This window comes from Panthera tigris, chromosome C1 (assembly GCF_018350195.1).
Source record: "Panthera tigris isolate Pti1 chromosome C1, P.tigris_Pti1_mat1.1, whole genome shotgun sequence".
NCBI classification, from domain to species: Eukaryota; Metazoa; Chordata; class Mammalia; order Carnivora; family Felidae; genus Panthera; species Panthera tigris.
This window is the reverse complement of record NC_056667.1, coordinates 65,753,522-65,762,461: the sequence shown is the minus strand read 5'-3', so window position 1 is coordinate 65,762,461 and position 8,940 is coordinate 65,753,522. Positions and strand designations below refer to the sequence as shown.

The window sequence follows — 8,940 nt, the reverse complement described above, 5'->3', positions numbered from 1 at the left end:
TTAGCATTGTAGACCATGGCTACAACATAGCTCTGACCTTCATCAAACTCAAAATTACAACATAAAACATGTATTTGGATCTGTGCCCCGGTAGAAAGACTTTGAGAGACGCTAACCTTTGGTTGATACTGTCTAAAATTCTCCCATACCTGCTTTGTCACATTGCGAGTCATTTTCTCTTTCTTCATGTTCTCTGAAAACATTTACATCCATTCTCCTTCCAAAATATATTCTCTCCTTACCTCTTAAAGTGTACTCTAAGCCAAAAGACCCTGTTCTATTATTAAAATAGAATAAATAGATACTGCTATGTCCATAGATGCTTCCAGTTTGTCATCACTTCCTTCAAGGATTGCAGACATATTTTCTATTAGTTGACAGTGTATTTTCTTATAGCACTTCTGGGTTAAGTTCCCACCTATGTGATCCGTTATTTCATGTATATATGGAAAACAAACTGAATCACTATGTCCTGAACAGAAAACAACAACAACAACAACAACACTGTGTCTACAGATGCTGCCATGTCCTAATATTCGATAAAATTCCTTCTTTACTTTTAAGTAATTTGGGGAAGATTTAAAATGTTGGCAACCAATCTGCAAACTGTATGTAAGTAGGAAGGTGACAAATATGCCCTTTCTCTAATTCTCCCCCGCTAAAAAACCCAGCTGTCTGGTCTTTCAACATGTCCGATAAAATAGTGGAATAAATACAAAAGGAACTTTCTGGGTACAACATTTTTCTGCTACATTAGGAGAAGGTTTTATTTAACATTTTTATTTTCAACTTTAGAATCAAGTCACTTTTTGAAAAGATGGTTTGATGTAGAAAAACAAGGACAAGGCGGAACCACACTTGTTCAATGACCTTGAGATGGCTCCTCCTCTGGGTCCCAGCTGACATTTCCTTCATAATTGATGAAACTGATCATAAAGCTGGAGAGAGAATTAAATGAATTAACATTTGTAAAGAGCTTTGTATATTCAGTGTCTGTCATATAGTAAGGGCTATATAAACACTTACCGTCATGAAGATTCCAATAATGATTCTTCAACCCAGAGGTACATGATGCAATTTCAAAACTATTCTAACATGACAAATGTGAATTGACATATATTTATATACCTCTAGTGAAGCCTTTGTAAAAGATTTCTTGCCAAGATTGCATGACATGAGGCACATATGTGTACTTTTCCCCAATATAACAAATACAGACTATAATTTTCTTCTTTTGCTCTCTAGACTGAGCAATCTAAGGGCATATCTCTTCAACTTTATCAAATAGGGGTTACCATTGGGAGAGCCTTGATAGAGTGTATCTGTAAACATGGCCCCATCTAGCTGAGGGCAGAGTTCCAATGTTCAGGACTGATTTCCCCAGGGAGATCTTATTGGATATGAAGTTTCACTGAAATTCACACCCAATAGCAAAGTGCAAGGAGGGTCACCATTAACCACAAGTGTTCAATTCTTCAGGAGAGCTGTTTAACAGACAGCCATATTTAACCTGGATGCTCTTCCTGTATCCACCATTGATGCATATTAGTTCAAAATGGAAGCCAGGGAACTCTTGCATGTACTCTAATAACTGAAGGAATTTCATAATTCTCTGTGTTGTTTACTTACATAGACACAGCTGTGAAAAGATTGCTCATGGGAGTCAAGACAATTCCTGATCAATAAGATACATTTTAAAGTGTGCTTATTCCAATGTGGAGGAAAATAGAATAAATGTCATGTTGCTGCTCAGAAATCCAATTGTGAACAGAGTTATAAATGAATTAGAAAGACCATTCTCCTCAATTATTTGGCAGAGTTTTTAAAAACTATTTCCTCACAAACAACAATTGTACTTATCTCAATAGAAAAAAAATATTTTGGAAAATTTTCTTTATAATTGGTTTCTATTTTTTTTCTTTTTCCTTTGTTGGGAGAGGGAAGACTACATTTGTTTATCGAGTGCATCTGATGCTATGATCCATATATTACATACTTAGTTTTACTTAAGTCTTGTAACAAGTAAGTATTATATATTCTAACTTTACAGCTGAGGAAAGTGAAGGTTGGTAAGTAATGTCCCACAAAAGTAGCGCTATGGCAAAACAGGAATTTAAACCTGATTCTGTTCCACTTTAATTTTTATACTATTTACATTACACTGTGCAGATACTGTATCAGACATGACTATTTTGGCTAAATTATGGTCTTTTTCAACTGTTTGTTTTGAAGGTGTGGTAAATAAGGCTAGGCGTTTTTTTCAACTTCCCTCTAAACAGCTCAGCAACTATACTTTTGATTTTTTCTGCTTCTTCCATTTTGTTGAAGTATAACTTCTCTGCTTCATCTTCTGGATTTCTGGATATTATTGCTCAAACAAAGATACAGATTGAATCATTGGTACAAAAGATTTGTGTGACCACATCTGTGGCTACCAAGTGTCCATGATAGCATCAAGATAAATTCCATGGGGCTTTCAGGAAATCTACTATTATAACATTTCTTCCATACCTGTTCCAAGAAAGCTAAATTTGTATAGCCTTTGACAAATGTCAGCAAAATAACTAGGAAGCTATTAAGAACCACTTCAAGAATAATCAGTTCCTGTACCCAAACAGCTGCCTCTTATCAAAGGAGGGGCATCTCCACAAAAGTTGAGACTAAATATGCTTTCAAAATTTGCCAGTGCTTTCACCAATATCTCATTTTCACAGGTAGATCCCGAGATATACCCAAAGTAGAAGAAAAATAAACGATTCAGTGCTCTTGTGATTAAATAGAGTTTTTGAGTAAATATTTGAATGCTGACATGATATTATTGGTTTGCAGAAGCTATCGGGTTTAAAAACCGTTAATGGAAAATGAGACGATATAAGACATTTTCCAAAATCCAACAAAACTAAACAATATTCGTGAAGTCTAGAGCTAAAGGCCAGCACAACATCTGCAGAACCATGAATCTCACTCATAAAGCAAGACTTGTCAGTTTTCACATTTCTGGATGGATGAAAAGTATAATTACTTTGGAAATAGGAGGGAGACTATCTCAGAGTATTGAAATTAATCTTGTCTTTAATTAATTAATTAAAATTAATCCTGTCTCTGAGTCTGTGAGGGCAGGGACCCTTTCTCATTAATCATTCTACCCCTAGTACCTACTGTTATGTATGAATGATGTGGGTGCTTAAAATATATTGGGAAAAGGAATTAGTGAAATAATAAATGGAGAACTTAGCTGTGGCCCCAGGCAGAAAACACCACACGCTTCCAACATAGGATAAGGAACAGTTGGAAACTGAGAAGGAAGTTCAGAAGACTACAAAATCAGTAGCTTTTTCCTCCCAATTTGCCTACTAAGATCTCTTATGACATACAAGCCCAAGTGGAAGTGTTAGTGAAAGCTTAGAGCTCATACCCTATGTCCCAACCCCAGAAAAGTTGTTTCTCTGCCAGATTTGGGTTCATGTCTCTGTCTCCTCCTATCGGCGACTCTCTCATCCTTCCTAATGTTACACTGAGTGCAGAACATATCCTGCAATGTCCCCTGCCCTAACAATCCTGTATTAACTTTTAAGAAGAAAAAACTTCACATTATAAAGGTCATACCAAGCAAAGAACATCAGTCATCTTAAGATCTCTCTCCTAAATATGCACTTAAATTCCTTAATCAATAAAGTCCAGTCACCAGTTGTTATTAGTAGTCTTATTCTGGGGGGGAGAGGGGGGTGAAGGGCTGTAAAATTGATGGGTTAAGTAATTCATCAACTCCTCCACATGAGTGCCCTGGGACTTTACCTCAATTATTCATTGTGTCCATTCACAATACGTTCTCAGGTAAGTGGAATTTGCTCACAATAACATAGTAAAATCCCAAATAGCTTTTTTTTCATATAAATTATGCAGCTACAACTGAAAGAAGTTGCAGGACATCCAGTATACAACTTAGTGACATGTGATTCCATTCTAACATTTTGTAGAGTAATATTTTTCATTCAGTTCAAAGTAATTTTACAATCCAATCCCTGCATGAAGGATCTTTTGTTCTGAAGATTCAAAAAATATATATTTTGATGATTCAAAACTGGGTAAAGAAGAGTTTATTGATCTTAATATCTTACTAATTAAAATGGATAAGATTAGCATACAAACAGTGTTACTATGAAGCAGAAAGCACAGAAATTATTAAATATGTTAAGGGTAAAGAAGAAAAAGCCTTATCTATCTTATCTATTAGAAATAGTTGTCAGCAGATTGGTAGATTTTGGAGAATGATGATTAGAGTTTCATGATTATCAGGTGATCAGACAGGCAGAAACACAGGGGAAAGGAGCCTAATTCCATCCTGGCACAAATCCTGAGTGTATACTTATACAGCAGCAAATAAAAGCGTTTGCTGCAATATAAACTACCTTTACAGTGCTAGCTATATGCCACGCACTATCCTAAGAACCTTACGCATGTTATAAAATGTTCTTATTTTTATTGAGATATACTTGACAGTTACCGTCGTATAGTTTCAGGTGTAGAGCATAATGATTAAATATTTGTATGTGTTGCAAAATGCGCATCGTAATAACACCCATCACCATAAACGGTCTTAATTTTTTGTATGCAATGAGACTTTTAAGATCCACTCTCTTAGCCACTTTCAAATATACGACACAGTATTATTAACTATAAAATTTCATCTGTACAGCAGCAACATGAGGCTAAGGTGTTAAGACACTTTATTATTCCAATGACAGAGCTGGGTTGGACCTGGGCAGCCTTCCCCCATAAACCTTGCTCTTAATCACTGCACCATACTTCTCTCACTTCTTATAACCTCCTAATTGGGAGAGTGGCCTGCAAGCGATAGTCATTAACAAAAACCTCGATATCAGGAGGAACTGCTCTGGGCAGAAAAGAAGATGAATTCCTATTTCTATATTTCCAATTACAGATCTGTAATCTCATGGAGTTGGTTTTGAGAGTTGGAGAAAACTCCAGTTTGGGTTTGGAAATTAGCTTCACAGAGCTGAGATTAGAATGAGTAAGTTTACCACAGAAGGAAAAAATGTGAGAGAGAATAGGGTAGAGGACAGAGGCTTGAGGAAAGTCTTCACTTAGAAGAGAAAGAGGGCTCTGAGAAAGAACGGGCCTGTTGTGTCCAGGGAGCTGGTGGTGCCCTCCTGGTCAGGCTCTGCAGAGACCTGTCACTCAGAGTGGACCACATTCCCACCCATCTTATCCACACGGCTCGGCTTTGTGTCTGGCATGCAGAAGACTTTCAAAAATCTTTTCAAATTAAATTGGAAAGAACTAACATATTTTGTATGCATGCAATATGAGCCACAGGGTTTAATAACTGCACCTCATTGAATACCCATGGTGTCTTTTCTTCCTTCCTAGAAATGAAGAACTTCACACATTCAATAAATGGAGAAACTATGAGCCAACTTCAGATTTGCCTAATTTCAAATTGGTTTCTACTTCTAAACCATGCATCAGAGATGTCTACCCTTTGTTCATTGAATTGCTTTCAGTGTAGTTTAGTTTTTATTTTTGTGGGGATGATGGTTGGTGTTTAAAGAAATAAGAAGGCTTTCACATGAAATAATGAGCTGTCATTCTTACAGTCATGCTCATACTATCCTGAAACAAAGCAGAGAAAATTCAACATGAGGACTAGAGTTTGTATTTAAGCTAATTATTACTGTGTCTAAACAAAAAGAAACAAGAACTTAGCAATATATGACATTGTTGAGACAGTTTTGTAATACCATGATGGTTGTCCTAGGCAAACGTCATCCATCTATCAAGAGATACAAAGAATCAAGACTTTCTCTCTCTCTCTCTCTCTCTCTCTCTCTCTCTCTGTTTCCCTCTCTCTCTCTCTCTCTCTCTCACACACACACACACACACACACACACACATACACACACACACAAACACACACACATTTTTTTTGTCTTGATAATTGGACACAAGTTCATTCTATTTCTAAGATTTTGTTGTGGTGGTAGTGTTTTATTTGTTTGTACATGAGGAATTTCTTCTTGTCATTAGGACTTCCAGATTTATTCTAGACAAAAAACTCCCGATTAGGACCTTGAGGAAATAGATTTACATCTTCCTTGAAGGGTTATCAGTGAACCCAAGAAGCATGTTAATTTAGGTGCATAAAACACCACGACCAAATAGATGAGCTATCTGTTCTGTCCCCCTGTTCTCTCCAGCTCCTGGGAGGAAAGAAGTGGGCCATGCATTTTCAGAGGAAGGGGTGGGGAAGTGGCATTTCCTCTTTCGTTAGATGAAAAAGGAAACCCATCCATTTAGGGTGTTTGAGTTTGATCTTGATCCTTCTGATCTAGAGTCATCATTTGTTTGTTAGATAGGAAAGAAATTTGTGCACTGACCCAAAGGAAAACATAACATCTGAATTATGACCTCACTCCCCCCACCAGCCGTCACATAAAAGAACCTTCTGAATTACTAACTATTCAAGTTGACAGGGAAAGTTTGAAAGGAAATGTGACATAATGTCATAATGTGAAAGATGGAAGGAAGAGACCAAAAAAAGTCACTTTATTTTCTATTACGAGTTCTCATTCATAGGAGAAATTGAGGAAAGAATAACAATGCAAAGGGCAATATCAAAAGTATGCTCAATTCTCACTTTTATTCTAGCCATTCACCCTTTTGCTCTGTACCTCATCTCTCAAATTTTTTGTGGATTTCAACAAATTTGATGTGTTTTAGAAAGTCAGTGTAGAAAGGGGAGAGAAACTAGAATGGATGCTTCTTTTTTCAAAGTTATTTGGATGTTAATGCTTCATAATGAAAATAATTGTATTCCTGGTTCAAATGTGAGATGGCTTTGATATCTCATCCTGATGTCTTCAACATTAGTGAGCCATTATAATTTACAGATAATGTTGACATTGTGTGATTTAACCACACTGAGGACATTATGTTATTTGTTATTTGTTTTTAAATAAGAATGTTATTTTCTACAGTGTGACCCTCTGTCTCTATGAACTAGCCAATCCATTCATGCAACATAATAAACATCAGTAGAATATAAAAGGTATCAGTAATGGTACATAATATGGTTGCAAAAGATGATATTGCATGTGACTGAGTTCGCTGAACTTGCTGCTTCATTCAAGCTTGGCTGACATGGCAGACTAAATGCTACTAAATGCTACAAAAGATCTTTTCTACAAAGCATCCAGCCCTCCAGCCGCATCATTCCAATATTCATGTGTAATTTTACATTTTAATTTTAAGAAACCGATTTGCCTTTATTAGCATTTTAGGTCTGTAAACAAAAATGACACAACTATTGTTGCAAGAACAGAAGGAAAACTAATGTGCATGTTCCTTTTGCCTGGAGATGTTACTTTTTATGCGATTTAAACAAACGTAAATTTTATCATTTTTTACGAAAGTACACTTTTTTTATGCATCACTATAATTTACATCATATAGAACATGAAAACAGTATTCTATTAGATTATATAAAATCAGAGCTGAGCGATTAAGTCTAAAGCCCTAAGTAGGAGTTCAATAAACATCTATTAGATTAGCTAAAAGTTCTGAATTCTTATTTCTATTAATTAGCTATTTGAAGTTGGAAAGTTGTAGAAATATAATCAAATAGAGTCGAGCACAAAAAGAGAATAGGAATTATTGACTTCATAAAACTCTGAAGTCCTACAGTTTACCTTCAGGTATGGTTGTATTCAGGGACTCAAAACTCATCAGGACTCTTTTGTTTTTGTTTTTGCCCCACCCTACCTGTCCCCCACCATGGCCATGCTTTCTTTGCTCCATGTTACCTTCATCAGTAGGTACTTTCTTTCTAGTGGCCCCGGAAGTTCCCAAATTCCATGCTGCTACTTAGTAAGCAAGGCAGTGGAAAATCCCTCTTTTCCAATAATTCTCAAAAAACATTACTGGTGGTACTTCAATGGCCAGGCATGAATCCTGTGGCTTCTCCTAGATTTCAGAAGTGAAGTCATCCTTCATAAAGACGTGGACTAAGAGTGAAGGAGTGATGTCCCAAAGTAAAATACAAGCATTATTTACATAACATGTGTCTACTACATAATCTCACCTGAGATAAATCCAACATTTTAGTACATTTCAATAATGGAATTTTACCAGCATTGCAATCCTGCCAGGGGTGTCTCAACTATTTCTAATGGTCATTGGTGGTTTTGATGTCAATATTTTAGTCTTTTAGTAATTAATTGTATCCAATTTAAAGGAGTAGTTTATGTGGAGAAAGCATTAGTTATTATCATAACTTTCCCTGAAATTTAGGGCCACAAGTCACTATTTTGAGAACAAGTTTAACAGCATGATTTTAAGAATATTTATTTTATTGAAATGATAATTCCATTTGAAAAATGACTTTAATTTTCTAAGCAGCCTGATCAGATTGACCTAATAAATGAAATTGGTGCTAACAAAGTGATGACAAATGTGCTTGAGTTGTTTTTCCAGAACTAAGAGGAATTTTTTTATTATTGTGAATGTAGTAACTTTTCCAGCCTCTTATGAGTGGTTTATACGTGTAAGACACCTGGCTGGCCATGGTTCAGTATGCAGTCTGTGATCACTGTACAGAAAAAAAAAAAGTTAACTGGCCTATATGGGGCTCAAGCCCCTGACCTCGGCCTCATTATGCATAGAACCGAATCAACTGTGCTTACCAGCCATAGACATGCAAGAGTGTTATTGAATGTCCCAGATTTCCTGACATAGGCTTCTTCCTTACCACAGGACAACACAGTTTGGTGATGACTCATCTAAGAAGCAGCCATGCACATCTCAGCTTCCTGAGGAAGGAACCAGAACAACAGGCCAAACAATCTTTAGAAGCTGATAAGGTTTAAGTCAGCACCTTCTTCATCAACATCTCCCAGACCCCTCCACTGACTCCTTTTCCT

General features: G+C 36.3%; 1 long non-coding RNA gene across 2 annotated transcripts in view; it reads right to left on the bottom strand.

Annotated features, from left to right (window-relative positions):
* Positions 1-758: 758 nt before the first annotated feature.
* LOC122241207 overlaps positions 759-8,940 on the bottom strand; it is a 51,156-nt gene continuing 42,974 nt past the window's right edge. For both annotated transcript variants that reach the window (XR_006221236.1, XR_006221237.1), the window contains exons 4-5: positions 8,704-8,829; positions 759-938 (exon numbers count right to left, since the gene is read on the bottom strand). This is a non-coding gene — a long non-coding RNA (uncharacterized LOC122241207). The remainder of the gene's footprint in view (positions 939-8,703; positions 8,830-8,940) is intronic.